Source organism: Urocampus carinirostris, chromosome 7 (assembly GCF_059441175.1).
Source record: "Urocampus carinirostris isolate Australia breed hairy pipefish chromosome 7, RoL_Ucar_1.0, whole genome shotgun sequence".
Classification (NCBI taxonomy): domain Eukaryota; kingdom Metazoa; phylum Chordata; class Actinopteri; order Syngnathiformes; family Syngnathidae; genus Urocampus; species Urocampus carinirostris.
In genome coordinates, this window is record NC_142355.1 from 33,157,639 (window position 1) to 33,179,016 (window position 21,378).

Sequence of the window (21,378 nt, forward strand, 5' to 3'; positions counted from 1 at the left end):
TTTATGTAAAAATAAATAAAATAAAATCATGAGAACAATATCAAATCTGGCAAGTCAAGTCAAGTCATGTTTATTTGTGACGCCCTTAATCACAAAGAGAATCAAAGTGCTGCACAGACCACAGATTATTGCAAACCACAGACTATTATTACACCATCAATTATATCACATATTTTTTTCAATTTAAGGTTTATTATCTGTTTTACCATTTTATATTAAAAGCTAAAATATAGGATAAAAAACTGAACTTATTTTAAATCTTATTGTTTTAAATTTTACTAGAAAAAATTAAAATAAAAACAAGGACACTGAACAAAAATACCACAAAAACAAATAAAATAATATTGTTTAATGATGTCTTATCACTTTATAACGATTACTGGTAGGTTTTTTTCTCACATGACAGCGACGATAGGCTGTCCCACTTGTAGCAGTTTTGACCACCCAAAAAGTAATTAGCTGTTTTGGTTGAGAGGGTCACTATCGCATTTTAATACCAGTATACAAAAATAATTATAAATATCAGCCTTTTTTAAAAATAACTTAACTTAGTAAAGCATCAGTTTCTGCTTGCTTTGTACAATTTTCCTATTTTTAAGACTTGTAATGTACGTATTTTTAAGTATTCAAATACTACAAAAAACACCCACAAAAAGTGTAACTGAAAGCTAAATTATGAATAAAATTGGAGGTCCAAACAAGTCTTGGGCTGCCACTGAGTTAAAATATTTGGCAAGGAGGCCAGGTATGAAAATGGTGAAAAGATTTACACCAAAACAACATCACTTTTTAAATTTTTGTTCAGCAGGACAGATTAAAAATATTGTGTGTGCCCCGTGGGCCTTAGTTTCCCCACCACTGTTTTAAACTGAGGTCTTACAACAAGGACAATTACACTCAAACAAAAAAGATCTCATCTATAGACAGAATTCCGGTCTAAATTACTCCAGCTAAAATACACTCAGCCGATTAAACGTGCGTATTAGCATGGCTAGATGACGGGCGTTAAATCCTTCCCGTCTAATCGCCACTTAACACCAGCTCAAATGAACTCGCCAGACTCTTCGAACGAGCTCACTTTTCGAGCGTAGACTGACGGCTCGTCATAAAACACACAGTGACTTGTTTTGTCAACAGCCGCCTGCTGCAAACATCACGCTCTATTTAAATAACATACATACTTTTGGCGGCTTATGACCTCACCATGAGGACCCCACATAACCTTCAGTGTCACTAGCATAGAGGGACAACAGACTGCACAGGTCTTGAACGGTGTTGGGGGCATGTTACTTTAAAACAGTAGTTATAGTAGTCAAGTCGTCATTTTTATTTGTATAGTCCTTAATCACAAAGAGTATCAAAGGGCTGCGAAGACCACAGACTATTGCAAACTATAGACTATTATCACATCATCCCCTGATCTAAAACCCACATGAGGGCAACTGTAGTTATTATATTTTTGACTTAAAACATTCCGACCACCATTTGTAAATAAATAAACTTTTATAACTACGGAGCTGATTTAACTGCCTATAGAAGTAGAATTGTCTTCATTGTCATTGATAACCACATAGTGCAGTGCACATTGTTAGCCACGAGATAAAGGTAAGAGTGAGACAGGTGGAATATCAGTGTCGAGGGAGACCCAAGTTTTATGTAACTTCACGATTTGTGCATGAATAAAACTAGCATGAACAGCCCCTAATCATGGAAATGAGTCAATCAAAATGGGAAGGCTAACTACCACATTGGGAATCAATTAAAGAGTCTGTTTGTAAAACGAATATAATGAGGCGAAACAAACGGATTACAAGAAGCAACTTCCAACAAAGAACAAATATTTTAGGCGGATTCCTATATATCCGTCAGCATTATCATGTGCACTTCCGAAAAGTAACTGAGTTAGTAACTGAATTATTCTAGTAAATACTACTTACCAAGGAAAGTAACAATTTCAGTTACTTGAAAAAGAAGTTGTATGCCAAAGAATTAGTAATTTTCTGAGCAAATACGAAAGAACACGGTGACATCTTTGACCAGAGTTTACTAAAGAGATGGGGGTTCGGACTAGTTTTAGAGAACTGTTTTTTGGGTGGGAGGGCTTGGCTCACTAAAAACGTCTCTACAGGTTTATTTTATTTATTTAATCCCTACATTACCAATTATTATGTAACATTATGCATGGAATGACTTAAAAAGGGGAAAAAAAAGATAAAAAGACAAATATATGAAAACCAAAAGGAAAAAGAGATGAAAGAAAAGAATAAAGTACATTTTTATATAATCACATTTACCCTGAAAAAAACGTAATATATAAAATATATAATATAATTAGTTGATGGAAATATATAAAATATAGAAAAAGATGAAATACAATACAATTTCAACCTTTTTATGCTCAATTCAACAAATTTGAAGTCAACAAGACAGAATCCCCCCAAAATGCAAATTGACCAATCAAAAGAGAAACAAGAGAACCAGCTGTTGATTGGAGGGAGTCTGACTACTTTTGAACGCTGCAAAGAGCCAGCTCATAGAGATGTTTCGTTCGCAAACGACAAAAGTTGGGTGCTGTCAAAACTCAGCCTTCAACAGAGGTTCTGTGTTCCAATCAGAAAGCTCCAACAACAGGGTAAGTCAAGTCATGTTTATTTGTATAGCTCTTAATAACAAAAAGTCTTAAAGGGCTGTACATACCACCATAACCTGATCTCCTGATCTGAAACCTACATGGGGGCAAGGGAAAACTCAGACATCTCAACATGAGGAAAATGAACCAGCTGCAAAATGTTGATATATGTTGAATTTCTTCAACCACAAAAAAAGTCAAAAATGTAAACCTATTTTGGGTACATTTTGTCAGCGAATTCGTTTTTTTAGTTGAATCTTTAAAGGTGTGGTGCATCGTTTGAGGTGTCTTTAAAAAGTTCAAAGTAGAATATTTTGTGTTTACAATACCCAACTGAGTACAAAGAGCCTTTATGTGATTTTTCCCACTGCGCTTATCTGCTTTTACCTTTCTTTTACCAACGCTGTTCTGGGATTAAGGGCTCAAACCTTTTATCACCACATTAAGTCATTTAATCAGAACCCCAATAAAACACAAATTCAACATGTAAGCTTTGGATTTGACGATGATCAATCCATCAAGCAATCAATAAATAAAATCAACGAAACGTCTGGGTTGACCAACATCAAAGTTCACAAAAAGTATAAAATATGCGAATCTAGACATGAGATTTGTTTTAATATATATTAGTGACGTCAAAAATAAAGTTTATTTTCTATTCTTCTGAAAAGAAAGCGCTCTACAAGTGAAGACAAAAAAATGTCAATATTTACTTTTGAGAAGCTGAATCTTCAAGAATTTTGAATAATAAAGGCATGCAGAGTAATTAAATAACCCTTGGTTCATCATAATCAATTAGGCTTCAATCAGTTGGAGATTTTATATCATGTGATGCAATTTGAAGACAAAAAAAAATGTCAATATTTACTTTTGAGAAGCTGAATTGTCAAGAATTTTGAATAATAAAGGCATGCAAAGTAATTAAAATAGCCCTTGGTTCATCATAATCAATTAGGCTTCAATTAGTTGGAGATTTTATATCACGTGATGCAATTCATTTTATTTGTACAGCTACCATTAGCAACTTAGATCTATACATTTTGTATTAGCTCTTTCACAGTTTTACTGCTGTTAACTTTCTATTACGAGTAATCAAAATGCTTGAATGAATTGAGGTTGAATAAATGAAAAGAGATTAAGATGCAATTGGAAAGGATTACGTAGAACATTAAAGAGAGATTTAAACAGAAATATTTAAAGGGAAATAATATTCTTTTAAATCTATTATTTATCATTATTGAGTGTTCGCGTGTCAAATGATTTCTTGTATATATCATGTTTATGGTCTATACTGGCTGAATAAAAATAAATACAAATACATACAATACGGGGGGCAGCACGGCAGCGCAGTGGTTAGCGCGTGTGCGGCACAGTTCTGAGGTTGTGGGAACCTCCTGCGTGGGTTCAAATCCAGCTCCCGGCCTTACTGTGCGGAGTTTGTATGTTCTCCCCGTGCTTGCGTGGGTTTCCTCCAGGCACTCCGGTTTCCTCCCACATTCCAAAGACATGCATTTCAGGTGAATTGGCCGGTCCAAATTGTCGCTAGGTGTGACTGAGCGAGTGAGTTGTCTGTCCCCCTGTGCCCTGCGATTGGCTGGCAACCAGTTCAGGGTGTCCCCTGCCCACTGCCCGATGATTGCTGGGATGGGCTCCAGCACCCCGCGACCCTACTGAGGATAAGCGGTGCAGCTAATGAGATGAGACATACAATACGGAACTTGTTGCTATGGCAAATTAAAGCCTTTGCCCCATAGGTACCAAATGGTTGCTAACAAAACATTGTTTTTTTCTTTTTTTTCTGCCCCCCCCCTCCTCAAAAAATATTGACCCATACGATCATGTTCTGGATCACATCTGGGTCACAATGGGATTTGGATTTAATCCCAGACGATTTTAACGTTTGACTAACTGTTAATCATTCGCAGGGGAGATGTAGATAAAAACGATACAACTCACTTATAAACAGACGGGCAATTTGATGTCTTTAGAGAGCCTATAATGCAGAACTTTAGAGTTCACAACTTTTGTTTCAGCACAAATGTTGCGTCTAAGTTAAAGGGGCTTTGCTTTTATTTGGTCTTCTTTTTACAGCAAACGAGAATTAATCTAATCCCAACAGCCCCCTCTGCTGGTGGGGGTCATGTAATGTTCTCAATTTGGATGACTCCATCAGATTTCGCAAATCATCTGCTGTTATTTCTGACGTACAACTGAAAATGTATTTGATTTAGGAACTTCAAATGAACAAATCCAAAAAGCAAGTATGTCATTTGCAACTTTAAGCAAAATGGCATAAAAGCAAGTTAACAACGAAGGTAGACAGCTATTAATATAGGTAGCGAGATAGCTTCATGGTGAGATAGCTAGCCACATAAACAGATAGCACAATAACTAACAAGCATGTTAGCAAGAAAGCTAGACAGCTATCAAAATAGCTAGACAATGAGCAAGATACATACAATATATATGAACCATACTCAGAACATTTATCAACCTGGCTAGGAATTTGGCAAGCAAGATAGCTTGGTACTGAGATAGTTAGACACATAGATAGCACAATAGCTAACAAGCAAGATGAAATGATAATTAAATAGCGAGCAAGATAGCTATACAGCTAGCAAGATAAAATAATATACATCACCAATATAATTCTTGATGTGGCTAGGAATTTGGCTAGAAAGATAGATGAATGGAACGGAAGATAGCTACCAGACAGCTAGCAAGATTGATAGAATAACAGATAAATTATTAATAGAATTTTCAATCTGTCAAAGTATTAAACCGAAAGAGCGTTTCTCTCAAATGTTTAGAGAAACCAAGTCAAAGTTATTTTGTACTGATGTTGAAAAGTCTGTATCTCGAGCAATGCCATTGACGGCGAATGACGTCCAAATTGAAGCAATTAAACCCAGAGCATCAATATATTAAAACGAAAATCAGAAGAATGCTGCAAAAACCTAATTCTCCTACCGTGCACCTCCCGAAACAATCCCCTCAAGTGACACCTTCCCTGTCTTCTTTTCCCAAGAGCTCATATGATGATTAGTCGGCAATGACCTGTTAATAATTAAACCTAAGGCCCGTGTGGGGTAGGCCCCGACAAGCTCGTGCGGAGTTTGGGGTTCACTGTGCCGTCCACAAGGTGCGAGTGGGCCGACGCGGGCCGCCAGATGATTCGTTCAGAATCCCGACCTCACTCATTACGGACCATCGCGCTTGTCGTGTCAACACCAAAACGTTTTTTTTATCAGGCGGAGTCGATACGCCGACAGGCTACTTCTTGTCACCATGGCGATGGTGCAAAGTGCAATGCATCAGGGAGCGATTGACATTGGACTTTAGAGGCGGTTAGTGACAGGAAATTGCTAAATCCTTGTTTTATGAGTTTGAGACAAAGTGGAAATACTATTTATTGATTTATAGAGCTGACATTTTATGAAATGTATTTACCGTATCGATTCGTGCATAACGCACATTCTTTTATTACTGGAAAATAAATCGATGTATTGGTGCACGTTATATATAGGGATTTACGGTAATATATAATTGTATTTGCTCAATGATTGATCATTTGAGAAATATCGCTGACCATTACGAGACATTGGATACAACAGGAATCGAACCTGGGTTGCGGCAGTGAGAGCGACGAATCCTAATCACTAGACCACTAGTGATATAGATAACTAATGAAAAGGCAATCGATATGATCTCATTATCACACTAATTTTAGTTACGGTAACAGGGACGTATGTTACATAATGCAGAAAACAGAAAGTCGTCCTGAGAGATGGATGAAAAAAAAACAGACTAGGAAACAACTCTTTGGTGTATCTGATGATGAATCGGACTTTGAAAGACATTTAAAAAAAACATCAGAAATTTGATGTTGTAATGTTGATACGTTTTCGATAAACGCTTACAATCATTGCCGCATGTATTTTAAATGTTTGTCATTTACAATGCTTAGTTTGAGCTGAAAAATGTGAAATCAACCTTTATACCGATCTTAAATCCAAATTAAGGTTGCCCATTATACATGAGTTATACAATACATTCTGGGCAGGGTTTAGTGAAAATACTGCAATTATTTTTTTCAAACAAAACACAGACCCCAGCATTAGCAACTAGCGTCCATATAAGTAGTTAAAATCCGTGAACCTGGCTTTATCTACCAGATTATTTAGCATCGACTGTAGTGAGGCTAGCCACTAAAGCAAAGCTAGACCCCAGAGCTACTTTTCTTTATTGATTAATTTTAACAACTTCCAGTTTGGTACACAATTTAGCAGCTAGCACTTGTGTCTACAACACTGGCACACAAATTTGTTAAACTGGCATTACCTGCTAAATGATTTAGCATTAACTGCTTAAGTGATGCTAGCCGCTAAAGCGTCATGTCACAAAAGTGATACTATCAACTAATGCTGCTAGCGGCTGCATTAGTGAAAATATGTCAAGTCAAGTCAAGTCAAGTCATCTTTATTTGTATAGGCCTAAATCACGAAGAGTCTCAAAGGGCTTCACAGATTATTACACTATATTACACAGACTATTTTTCAGCCGACGAGAAGAGTAGGTTATTCATATGCTATGGAGTAGAAGTGAGTTTTAAGTTTAGATTTACACATTTCCACTGAGGTTGCAGATCGGATCTCAGGGGGAAGAGCATTCCACAGCACCGGTGCCCGGATGGAGAACGCTCTCGAACCAGCGGAACACTTCTTTGCTCTTGGGATCACCAGAAGACCGGCACTCTCAGATCGTAAATATGTAAATATGTGCTAAATCCAAGCCAGGGAGTGCCAGAAGAGAATAGTGACAATTTATTGATCTTCATTTTTTGACCAGATCACCATCTTAAATACTCCCTTGCTTCGTACCGTCTGTTTACATGTGTATGGGTAGCCCTAACCATAGTCTTAGGCTGAGTCCCATTCTTCGCACTTTCACTCGCTATGTGCCCTAGTCACTCGGTTTGCGCGTTCACGTGAAAATGGGGTGTGTCCCGATACTATCAAGACCGAGGCAGAAGTGCCCTCAAACCATGTCGTAGCCACTTCAAGACCGAGGGGGCTCTCGACCTCCCTTGGCAGCGAAGTGACTACCCAGAAGGCTTTGCGAATTCTCAATATCAACAAACATGCCCGGAAAGGAACCGCACAAATGTAAGTAGTTTTCCACAACCACGCATGTATTTGCAACAAAATGTATTGAGATATCTTAGTTGGACGTAAATGCAATAGAAAATCGTATTTTCGCGTTAAAACATGAACATTGCAAAATCGCTACTTTACGAAGTGCACAAATCTACCAAGGGAGCTGCCAAAAAATAATCTTCACGCTACAAACTCTAAAGTAGGATAACTGCAGAAAATCACGGTTCAGCCCATCCCTGTTTGTATCTTAAACGAGTCGTGCTTTTACATGTACATGGCCAGTCGCTAAAGGAGCATAGTCAGAATAACGTTCTGGACATACGCGCTTGTTTACTGCACACAATTTCGGGTGTCGTGTTTTATTTACAATATGATTATTTCATGTGAGATCAGAATGCATTAGTTTTCATCATGCATTATGAGTAATGTCTCCGAATTTCACGTGGAAATACAGTTGAAACGAATTACTATCACACAGTCCACTGCCTTCTCTGTAAACACATATTAAGTAAACTAATTACCTTTTCAAAATGTTGTCCAAATGTGGAGACAATTCTAAAGCATATGTGATGCTGGCCAATAGAAGGCTCTTACAGCCATAAGAATAACATGTCAATTTTGTGTATCTATTCACTATCAAATAATTATCCAGAACACATCCTATAATTTCTCACATCAACTTGTTGAGCATCCTATACACAGTTGTTTTTGTGCAATACACAAGCATTAAGTAATTCTTGTTTTTTCCACCCAACCTAAAGGCCAATGTAGAACGTCCCGTGGAAGAGCTGGCCACCATCACAGCTACCACGCCATCCACACCGACGGGCACGTCGTTGGCATCTTCTAATCCGGCGCCAAACCCCAAATCACCCAGAAAAAAAAGGAAGCACGATACACTCCTTGACTTTTTGAAAGCGGAGTCTGCCGGAGTGAGGAAAAGGCTCGAGGAAACTGTGGCCAAAACTGAGCGGTTCCCGTCCTTTTTGGGAAGCTCGTGGACAAATTTCCAGAACAGTGACATCCCTGCAATGTTTCCCTTTGTTTTATAAAAGGAAAATATTTTATTTTATTAAGAACTCAATGAAGTTCCAGTTTGTGTTTTCCAGCTTTATGGAAGTATTGGTATATTTTTGTTACAATTTGTGACATATTATTTATTTACTATTATGTATTTCGGCCCAATGTGATTTTGTTTTTCTGAAAGTAAACTATTATTTAAACTGGAGTGATTTGTAGTTGTTTTCTGTCCAACAGTCACATAGTTCACACACAGTATCTCACATCATTATGAAATAAACCACCAAGGTGTTACTCAAAATAAAGATGTTTATTGAATAGTAATGCAGAAAAGCACGGAATGCAAATGTGGGTCTGACTTCCAAAGCCTAAAACATGGCTTTTGGGCAATTTATTCCATATTAACTGTGGACAATTCTGTGTATCGTGGACCTGGAAACCCTGAAGACCCGTGACACCACACGGTAGGACAGACCGTGGGCCAGCCAGTATAGGCCCTCCAGCCATGGCCCTGTTCCCTCTTTAGCAGCTCCTGCAGGGCCCACATGACCTTCTTGCTCAACCTTAAGTCCTGAATGAGTTTTGACTTCACATCGAACCATAAGCACAGGATGGGAACATTCCTGTCCAACCTGTCCACGCTTATGGGACAGCCACTCTGGAACACAATAGATAACAGACAATTTAGACATAAATGTGGGCATAGATGATGTAAGCATCATGAAAACATGTTGAAATGAGCTTTTTTATATCCAATGACAACTCTTTTGAATTAAATTCCTTATGAACCAAGGTTTTTGGGTCGTACAGGGAAGTTTGGTGACGATATTATGTCAGCTTAAGGGTCAGGTGGACTGTTCTTGTGTTTGTTTACGTTTCGTCATGTCACAGATTCAAGACCCCTACAATATGTCATAAAATGGCATTAAGATACTAATAAGTAGATTGCCATTTATGTCTACACAAACATAAGGTATTATGTGAACGTGCATTGTATGTTAACTTTTACTGTATTTGACCGAACGGGTCATTTTTTTAATGAGTGTACGTACCTTGTAAAGATGAATCAGCACTACATAGCGCCGAAGCTGTCTTCAGTATAGCACATTTCTCCTCCGTTTATTGGAGACACGGAAAAGATGATGAGCTTTCAGGCAATCGGTAATAACACAGCAGTAGCGGGCATTTTTAACATTGCACGAACTCTCCAACTGACACACTACAAGTTGAGACTCGAGTTGTTTACATGTGACGTAGACCAATACGTCACTGAGGTCTACAGCCAATTAATATTACCGCCATCTCCTGGACAGGGGTGGAACCTTGCAAGTCTTGTCCAAACCTTTTCCGCTTTGCACTTCACTCGCGGAGGGCACTCCTCTTCGAGGGACCTCACTGGAGGGTCCTCAGGGCCGAGTGAGAGAAATGGGATTGGGCCTTACACTATATATATATAGATGGAAATAACACACCCACAATATATCGACAGTAGCAAGGTGGTAGTAAAAAAATTGAAATATTCCAGAGAAATCAAGCAATACATATCAGTATTTTTAAAGAGTAAGTTGGAGTTGTGTGTATAACTCGTCTCTGTCCCACACTGCTTTGCGGCATCAAATATCTCGGATTAGAGGAACTGCGCGAGCACAGAAATGTGCACAAGTAAGCATAGTACACATATCTTTGTTCTCACTTCATGGATATTCATTTAATAATACAGCCGAGGGAAAACTGTGTTGCGTATTGTGTGATTATTTATAATTTACGAAAAGAAAAAAAAAATCCCTCCATCAATCCATTGGTTCGCTACCTAGGAAGCAATGGGGGGAATTTTATGAATGAAACATATGACTGCATTAGTGATTATCCAACACTCCGCATTTACAGTTCCTAGCAAAAGTATTACGTACAGTGGAACTTCGGTTCTCAACCATAATCCGTTCCAGAACCCTGTTCGAAAACAGATTTGTTCGATCACCGAAATCATTATTCCCATTAAAAATAATGTAAATCGTTTTAATCCGTTCCAACACCCTGAATTGTTTACCTTGAATGTTTAAGGTAAACATGAAGCTAACACAGGCTAATCGTACGTTCGCGTTATCATAGTCTTCAGTACGAAAGATTACGCTAACATGAACGTGTAAAAATAAAAACAAAAGGATAAAGAATAGAATTATGCATAGGATTTCTTACCTTTGTGGTGGTCAGCAGAAGGCGCAGGTGGACGGTGGGGAGAGGATCAGACACTCGCACACCCCCTTCATATTTTGCTATTATTTCTTTCTTAAATGCAATAGTTGTACGCACTACTTTTCTTTTTTCACTTGTAGCAACTTTGCTGCTTGCACTGACTTTCTTCGGAGGCATAATTAGGGGCTAAAACACTTCTTACACCTATATTAAAAGTGATATCAAAACGAAGCACGTCCGCACGCGATAACAGTCGGTCACGAAAAGAGCGATCTACACCCATACGCCACTCAGCATCGCATCCTAACGTACGCACTCATGCATTACCGGCGTTCGAACTCCGATTTTTTTGACGAACAGCGAAGCAAGAATTTTTCGAAATTTTTGGTCGGACTCCGATTTGTTCAAACTGAGAGGCGTTCAAAAACCAGGGTTCCACTGTATTACGAAAGTTTGTAATCCGCCCTTTTTGGAAGAGTGACAAAAAGAAAAACCTTTCTAAGAGAATACAATAAAAAAGCCCTTTAGGCGTTTACAAGAAGCCACAACGGGGTCACAACCTGTGGAATAAGGTGCTCTGGTTAGATAGAACTAAAGTTGTACCTTTTGGGCTGAATGCAAAGTGTTACCTTTATCATAAACCCGAAAACCTTATGCCTACTGTCAAATATGGTGGTGGTAGCATCATGCGCTGGGGTTGCTTTTCTTTAGCAGGGACTGGGAAGATTGTTAAGAGTCAATGTGAAGATGGATAGAGTCAAATAGAGGATGATTCTGGCTGAAAAATATGTTGGAGTCTGCAAGAGACTCAAGAATTGGGCACAGGTTCAACTTCCGACAGGACAACAACCCTAATTAAGTAAAATCTGCAATGGAATGGTGTGAAACTAACAATAAATTGTGTTGAAATGAACAAGTTCAGACCTCAGACCTATAGAGCATTTATAGAAAGATCGGAAAAATTTTGTGCGTATACAATCCCCTTCGATCCTTAAGGAACTTGAAATGTTTTGTAAGGATGAATGGGCGTATATTTAAGTTTCGAGGTGTACAAAACTTATACAGACATACCCAAAAAGATTGTACAAAGTATGAACTCTTCTGCAAGCCGTTGTAATCAAACACCACAAAGCGTCAAAACGGTTTTGTTCTCCTTGACAGCCGCAAATCAATCGACTCCATCGCCGACAAGGATCCTAAAGACGATTTGTAATGTTACTTAAGATGAACTCTCCGGCTCATTTGTCCACACTTCAAAGTGAAGTTACGTGAAGTCCGGTGGACTCTACCCTCTGCGACGACAGCATGGTAAATACTCAGACAGGAACGCTGAAAACGTGCTCATGAAGAAAAAAAAAAGCAGAAGCCGAGCGGACCGAAACACGGCTGTGGTTTGTCAGGATATCGTGTTACCTTTAAACATCTGTGGTGACCTGCTTTTTAAAGCATTACGCATTCTTAAGAAAGAAAAAGAAAGAAAAAGATGGCTGGAATATATGTCCTCTTCAGAACATTGATATTCAACTCGATTCAAAACGAGGCTCTCTTAAAGAGTTTCAAACATTTGCAAATATAACCGCGCCCTGGAATCAAACATAAATCCTTTCAGAGATGCTTTTCAATGTGACCGTGTCGCATTCCTTGCCTAACGTACACAGATTAGGGTTTCACTCGGAAAACCTGAGATGTAGTATTCATTGCTCGGTGGAAAGGCTGATAACTTTCTTGATCTCATATTCAGAAAACATCTCTTCCAGAGATAAAAAAACAATCCAACTAGATTTTTTGTCTTTTGTGCAGAACACTAGCATGAGCTTATTTCACACCTAAAATTAGTTAGTCCCCCCCACAGAAATTAGCTTGTTTTTCTACAAAAAAAAAACATTTTGTCTGTGCATGAAGCTAGAATTATCTTATCCTACACTTAAAACTAGTCTTAAAAACAAATTTTGGGGATAAGTGGTAATTTTATTTTGAATTGGATATTTATTTTAACGAGGAGAATACAAAGTTATCTATAATTTTGCTTTACCGTGGAGTAAGAACACGTATTAATTACACTCAACACACTCAAAAATGGGACCGACTGAATACTTGGCTCAGTTCGACCCAATTCCCAAAGTTGGGTGCGACAGTAGCGGTAGAGCGCTTGTCTTGGGACCTAAAGGTCGCATGTTCGATTCCCGCCATCTCAGAGTTAAATGTGGAAGTGTCCTTGAACCTCTAATGCCCCCGACAAGCATATAAGAGCTTTGCATGGCTGATGTTTCAATGGGCCTGTTAGAGTGTGTGTGTGTGTGTGTGAATGGTAAGTGTGAAGCGATGCAATATAATAGAAGAGCATTTACAGACAGACCAAGTATTGGGTTGGTCAATTTTTGAACCAATTGGGGTTATTTTAACAAAACTGTTTTTGGAGTTCACAGCATCTCTTGAAAAGCTTATACTGTTTTTAATACTGGACACCTGCAAAGGAGATTGTGTAGAATACTAGTTTCTTACAGACGTGCCCCTACTTACCAACATTCGACTTACGCAAAACGGTAGATACGAACATTTTTTTTTTCGGGATGTCAAAAAATATCTGGACATTGCTGGAAGTTAGATTTTGAATTGTGAGCACCTTTTTCCGAGTAGAAGACATTACTGTAGTGCTTCTTTCCGCCGCGGTTGGCGTGTGGTGAGAGGTCACCCAGCATCCACCCCGAAGAAGAAATCCGCTTCCTCTTCCTAGTTCGTGTGTAAACATTCTATACTGTATATCCAGCGTGCTAAGAACGTTGACATGTTTATTGTTTAATATCCCGTGCGTCCATTCAATATGCTTGGTGTAAAGTGTAAAGAAGAGCCGAGCCTTTTTTTTTTAAATGAAAGTGGCGTGAGAAAGCTTGATGCGGTTGAGAAAATGGTTGTATCGCTTTTTTGGGCCACTTTTTACAACAGAGGAGGAAGTCAACTAACTCTTGAAGCTCATCTTCCAAAAATAAGTAAAGCTTAACTTTATAGAGCATATTATTTTATGAAATGTTTATTTTCTTAGAAGAAAACAATACAGGTTACTTGAACAAGCCTTAAACATACTTTTATAAACCATAAACATCCAAAATATAGCACTGAGTCAACTTACAAACAAATTCAACTTTCGAACGATCGTCCGGACCTCGTTCGTTAGTTGGCCAGCGTCTGTATTTTGATTATTATACCCCCATTGATGTTTTTTTATTTTTATAATTATTGTGCAGGGTCTACATTGTTGTCGCTATCGGCCAATGATGCTGCTGTTGTTTCATTGTATACCCTTTGGGGCCGATCTGCTTTTGTAACCTAGGAGACTTAATAAAACAAAAGGGCTTTTATAACAAATTTGGAATTAGGCCTTGTGAGGGGTTCCTTAACAGTCCTCTCATGTTCTCCTTGTAAACTTAGAAATTCATTGATGTATTCTGTCCTTATTTTGAGTGTCAACTGAACTAAAATCACGATTTATCACATTTGTCAGGTTTATTTCGGGCAGGGGTCTGTTAATCACCCGGAGCAGTCCGGCTTCAACGCCGCTAAACAGAGACACGAAAGCCGGGGGGAATCGGAGAGGAGGCGGACTTGCTAACACGAGGTGGTGTATCCCTGGACTTTCACAAAGAAAAGTTTTCCATCTGCCGCAGGGATGTCGAATTTTTGGACTGGCGTGACGTCATCCACTTCGCTACAAGCACCCCTAGGGCATCATGTTCATCTGTTAATAAACAACAGGGTAGACTGCTGGAAGTGTGAATTTCCCTACGGGGATGAATAAAGTATCTATCTATCTATCTATCTAATCAGAGATGGCTTCCGAGCCATACTGTGCCATTGCGCAACAATAATGGATGCTTTTATTAATATATATATATATATATATATATATATATATATACCGTAAATTCCGGAGTATAAGCCGCTACTTTTTTCCCAAACTTTCAACCCTGCAGCTTATTCAGTGATGCGGCCAATTTATGTAATTTTTCTAACAGCCACTAGCAGCGCTCGAGTTCAAGGCACATGCCGCAGCTTGCAAGCTAAACGCAATCGAGCAGTCCGATAAAGAAAGAAAACAGAGCTACTGCACGCATAGTTTACCTTGCGAGCGTATTGCTAGCGCGTTTTTGAATAAGGGAGCGTGGAAAGTCTCTTTCCCATACTAAAGGAGGACAACATTGAAGACGACAGTTATAGGGAGGAAGATGAAAACAGTTTACCATGATTTCTACATGAACGATATGTTTCTTTTTACAGACCCGTAAAACTGCATAGCGAGCGTGTTGTTAGTAGCGTTTTGCTACCCTTCACAGGCACGGTTTGGGATGAAAGTTATAATATTATTATTAAAGCTTTGAAAACTCTCTCGGTGTACCATCTTTCTTTGTAAATATGTGTAAACATGTATAATATGTATTTGCAACTGTATTTTTTTGTAATGTATTTATTTGTATTTATTTTGGACACTTATTCTGATAAGTCTTGCACTGACCAATTAAAAAGAAGGGGCGTAACAGACGCGGGGGATGACGAGAAGTGGGGACCGTAAAGGTGAGTGTTTGTGGACACGGCAGACAATAGTGGATACATATTTTTCCCACCCATACCTTTGGAAATATACACTTTTTTTCCTTGGATTACTTTTAACGGGACCCTGACTCTGCAGGTCTACATCAAATTTTAAATACCGGTATCATTTTCCGTTCATTTTACCGGCTGTGGTTTTTTGAACTGTGTACTTTATGTTCAGTTAAAATCGTGGGACTAAAAGTAGGGTTTGGGTCAATTTTGTGATTGTGTTAGATGTTTTATTGTGGACGCATGCAGCTTATATACAGGTGCAGCTTGTGTAAGTTCAAAAGCGGTTATCCTTTTAAAATGTGGTGGGTGCAGCTTATAATCAGATGCACACTATAGTCCGGAATTTACGGTATATATATATATATATATATATATATATATATATATATATTGAATAAACCATAGCTACAGAGATACTTCGCGTTTCAGTTATTGCTGGTTCGCTGTCCTGGAGGTTTTCATTCTCATCAGCATTCAGCATTCTCATTACTAAGCAGAGGAAAATGCTTTCTATCGCCAACAAAGTGGAGCCTCTCCACCTGCTCAACCTGCTCAGGAGCCACATGCGGGTCTTTTGCCCTCCCTAGTGACTCCATGGTGCTTTTTCAAAAATGCTTGATATGAAAAGACACAGTATATGGTTTCGGTAGGACGGAACGGAAGGTAAATGATGATGGCTGCAAAGTATCAAGTAAAGTTAAGTGGTCCTTAATTCACAAAGTTGTGCAAAAAAAACAAACTTTTTTTTTTTTTAATTATAATTTGACAGTACAGAAGTTATTTCTCCAAAAACAAGTGTATAAGGTGCAGTACTTTTTGCTAAACAAATTCTTGTATTGGGTTTGTTCTTGGGTAATAAATAAATAATTAAATAAAGGTTTTTGTTTGTGTATGTTTACGTTTTGCAGGGGGTTCTGCCCCCTCATTAACTGCGATAACCGAGGTAATTCTGTTTTCCTATTTTTGATCATACAGCTTAACTTGAAATCATAAATTTGAGCGGATGCTAAGCTAACAGAAGCTAAACAACCACCTTCAACTCCTTTGCAGGAATGCACGTGCACACGGAACAAGTCGCAATAAACAGCAGAGAACGCAAGACGTTTAAAATAGTTTTGAAGGCCACAGACTTGTCCGGCTTTAAATAGAATCTGACGCGTTGGTCAAACAGCGATGACGCGGTCGCTAGGTATGAATGACCCAAAGTCCAGACTGGATTTACACAATCGGAATTGTGATAACGGCACGTTTTGTTCTGCCCAATTGAGACACTGACCTTGAGCAAGGCGTCCACTTAGCGCTAGATTTCCAAAGCCCCTTGCTCCCTCTGGAACATCTCTGTGCTTTATCACTGCAATTTAATCTGTGGACAGAGATTTTTATCCAAAACCTGCGTGGTAAAAACTCGATTTTTTTCATGCCTCACTGAATTACATATTGTTTGTTTTATATACATCGTTTTACTGTCTAATTAAAAAAAATGTTTCATTTACAAAAAAACTTTAAAGCACAATGACTAAGTTTTGTAGCTATTGTATTTGTTCACACTGTTCAACCTCAAAATAGTTTGTGGAAGGGTTGGGAATGAATCTTTTAAAGGGACTGAAAATAAATCTTTATATAAAGTACACAGTGTCCCATTTGAAAGAAAAGGCATTCTAACTATAAGTAAACACCAAGTCAATATTTGAGAACCTGAGCCAACCCTGATCAGATATCAATATTTACAAAAGAAGGTTCTTTCATTGTACTTCGGGCTTAATTAAATAACGATTTTTTTTTAGGTTATTGAAATATAGGAATATTTTTCTGTCAGGACCAGAACAGAAGTAGGACCCAGATGCGTAACGTTAATCACAGGTTTAGGTATAGAGGAAAGGCAGCGCCAGCGATCCGGTGCTCGTTGGACGCGGGAAGCAAGCCGCTCACAGAATGGGAACGTATTCCGAATGCGGATGTGGATCTTCCGGAGCAGGAGATCGTAGTGTAGTAGAGGAAAAACAGGTTGTTAGCCGGGACCGGAGAGCAGAACGTGGTTGGGGTCAAAAAACGGGTCGTAGCCGGAGACAAACGGGGAAATCAGGAACGGACGGGTGGAAAACGGGTGAAAAACGGGGCCGATGGGAGTTAGCGTAAAAAATGCTCGCCTTGTGGAAAAAGAGGTTCGCTGACGGACTGACAAGAGGCGAGTGAAAGGACGGAGCTTAAGTATGACGAGGAACCAATCAGGAAGCCAGCAGTGGCTGGCGCCAGACTAGCTGGCACAGGTGAATGTAATCAGTCATCGTGACACTTTCTCTCATAAATTTCAAGTTTCAGTTATCAAGAGTTCTATTTTACATTCCCCCAAAATTATATTTGTAAATGTTTCTGAATGAGTAATAGCGTTGCTATTATCATAATTACTCTAATCTGATGTATGATTTAAAAAAATGTAGTAAATAGAAACTGGCACAGCAAAAGTCAAATCATGTGTTCTTATGTAGCAGATTTGAATGAATTTCTTCCAAGAAAATAGAACACATAAGCAATATTATTTAGAAAATGATGTCGCTTATTTAGTCATTTTATTTTATTTTCAATTAAATATTCTGGAAAAATAACAGAAAATGACAATATTTATACTATGATTTTGTTTTGTTTTTTTTAATTTATTTTTGTTTGTTTTTTGTTGCAGTGCGGAAAATTTTTACTTGGATCATAGCCTAGAGAAAAATTGACTAATTTATATATATATATATATATATATATATATATATATATATAATTATAAAAGGGGAAAATGTATAAAATGAGGGAAAAATATAAAGAAAATAAAAATAAAATGTTGACAAAAATGATTGTTTTGAATTTGCAGTTCTTCTACAAATATACGATTATCCAACATGCAGCAATCCTTCATCTTCTGCCATTTCCTCTGATTTTCTAATGCAAGGCAGTAAAAATCCCTCAAAAGCAGACAAAAAAATAACACCATTGGCAGAAAAAAAGAACATTTTTGTCACATTTTTATACTTATTCCCGTTTCTTGAAAATATATTAAAAAAAAAACATATCCTTAAAAGGAGCAATAGTGACTTACTGTAAATATTTTTTACCAAGATTCCAAAAACACCAAAATTGAGGAAAAACTATCAACCAAATGGGCTTATTTTGCTTATTTATAGCATCACTTTTATTATTTCATAAGAATGGAATATATAATTGTCTTAAAAGTAGAACAATGCAACCTCAGTGGAAATGTTTAAAACTAAACTTAAAACTCACTTCTACTCCATAGCATATGAATAACCTACTCTTCTCGTCGGCTGAAAAATAGTCTGTGTAATATAGTGTAATAATCTGTGAAGCCTTTTGAGACTCTTCGTGATTTAGGGCTATACAAATAAAGATGACTTGACTTGACTTGACTTAACAATTACCGTTACTCCCCAAATATTTTCTGCCAAGTAGGATTTTTTTGCAACCGTCCTGCAAGAGCATACAACGCCGAGGTCCTCTGGACAGCCCATTGGGCCTTTACCTTTCCCCCCATTGCCAAAAATAGTGTCAATGTGACCGGCACAATGAAGACATCAGGGCCACAGTGCCAGAGGGGACGGAACGTTCACTGGGGCTCCGTAACTTTCGCCGCCAGCTGTTGCGCGCCATGGTTCAATGGCCTCCGCGCGAATGGCGCAATCGCTCGCCAGACAATCCGACGGGACGCTCGCTTTCTATTTGCTATGACAGCTGCCAGAGTCTCTGATTACATTTTCCAGCGCGACAGCGGAGGGTCGAGGCGTTTGATTTTTTTTCTTTTTTCAAAATAAAACTCGCCATGTTTCTGCGCCAAAGGTTTCCCTGAAACGAACAAAAGCATGCTAAGTGGCGCATCTTACGTTGCCCAACGCCGTGATGCGTTGAAGTGATTGCATCGTAAATCAGAGCACCAGCAGAAGATAGCTATCTTTGCTTTATGTTGCATGAACAGGCCCAAATAGAGACGCTCATCCGCCAACAGTGTTTGACCTGCTTTAAACTCTGCTAGCTTGTGCTAATAAGACTGGTCAGTGAACTGTTTATATCAAGTGCATCGAATGCTAACAACCCAGAAGGCCTCAGGAACAAAACAGGCAAAACTCAAAATTTATGGAAACTACTACTTTCCAGCACAGAGGAACACTAGGCTAATTTTGGACGCAGAAGAGGATGCTAGCTTCCTGAGCAGAAAATAATTATGCTAATTCATGCATAAAATAGCTTAGCTTTTTCAAGCAGAGTAAGATTATGCTAGTTCTGCTCATGATCCAATTAGGTACAAGGAATAAGACATTGGACCAAATGGCATGTGTAACCACATGGCTAAAACAGTCAAACATAACACTACTTTTTTGCGCAGAAGAAGACTAGGCTAATTTTTTGAGCTTAAAAGGATGCCAGTTTTCTGAGCAGAAAAAGACAATGCTCGCTTTTCAAGTACATGAAGACAATGCCAGTTTTGCTCACGCTCAAATTAAGTACAAAGAAAAATACAAAATTGGAGTATAGGACCTGTGTAACAACATGGTTGAATTGGTGAAAAGAAATAAATGCTACATTTTAGCACAGATGACAGGGATAATTTTGGGCCCAAAATGGCTGATTGCTTTACAAGCAGAAAAACGACGCACTATTTTTGGCATTGAAGTCAATGCGAGATTTGTGCTCAACTTAGGAACAAAGAAAAACACCCAAAATTAGACTATATGGCTTGCGTAGCAATATGGTTGAAATTGTGATAAAAAAAAAATTGACGCTACACAGAAGAGGTGATTTTTGCAGCAACAGAGGAAGCAGAAAAAGATTACGCTGTTTAAAAAAAAAGACGCAAGCTCTTCAAGCATAGGAAAACAACGCTAGTTTTGTCGGAATGTGTAACAACATGACCAAAATTGTGCGGGGGAAACCACACTACTTCTTGGTGCAGAAAATTGGGCCAATTTGTTATGCAAAAGAGAATGGTAGCTTCCCAAGCAGACAACCAATGCTAATGTTTTGCATAGAAGACAATTCTTCCTTTTCAAACTAAAGAGCGGTGCTAGTTTTATGGTGCTAGACTTGTGGTACGTTCAGAAAATTCTAGATATACAGTACCTTTTTTTATGTCTACAAATATTTCAAGAGTAAAAATCACACAAACCATTTACAAAAATATGTATGTTTTTTACATACATTGGATAATATGGCTTTTGTAACAAAACCATGCATTTGCATATTACCCAATTTCATTTGCATATTCCCCTATTTTTATTACAGTGTGTATTCTTTGTTACACAATTTAAAGTATTATATATATTTTATTTTTTTATTTTTAACACAAGGATACTGCTGGAAGTGTGATTAAAGTATCTATCTATCTATCTATCCATCTCTATCTGATAATTGGGTGTCAGAAAAAAAGGCAACGTGAATTGTAGGCATAAATGACATCCCTCGCTTTGTGAACAGAAGATGAAGCAAATTTTTGGCACATGGTGCATTCAAAGACCATAACTGCAGTAGAAACTCTTATATACCAAGGACAAAGCTTAGCCAAATGAATCATTTTATATAGAAGTTTGAGGACTTGTTGAAGCTGGTAAACGCTGATTATTTTACTAAACTGTTTTCTTAAAACTACTATCCAGTCTAATTGTTTGTTTGTTTGTACATGATTCAGATTGAATCGTTTCTTGTACATGATTCAATTGTTTGTTTGTTTGTACATGATTCAAATTGAATCGTTTCTCCGGCGCCGTCACGAATGGCAGCCACTCCAGCAGC

General features: G+C 38.2%; 1 protein-coding gene across 2 annotated transcripts in view; it reads right to left on the reverse strand.

Annotated features, from left to right (window-relative positions):
- pparab (peroxisome proliferator-activated receptor alpha b) overlaps positions 1-21,378 on the reverse strand; it is a 52,401-nt gene that overhangs the window by 24,613 nt on the left and 6,410 nt on the right. The window contains exon 1 of one of the 2 annotated variants that reach the window (XM_088340631.1): positions 5,600-5,716. The exons of the other annotated variant lie outside the window; for it this stretch is intronic. The gene's annotated coding sequence lies outside the window, so the exon portion shown is untranslated. Of the gene's footprint in view, positions 1-5,599; positions 5,717-21,378 lie in introns of those variants that run through there. 2 annotated transcript variants of the gene reach the window in all.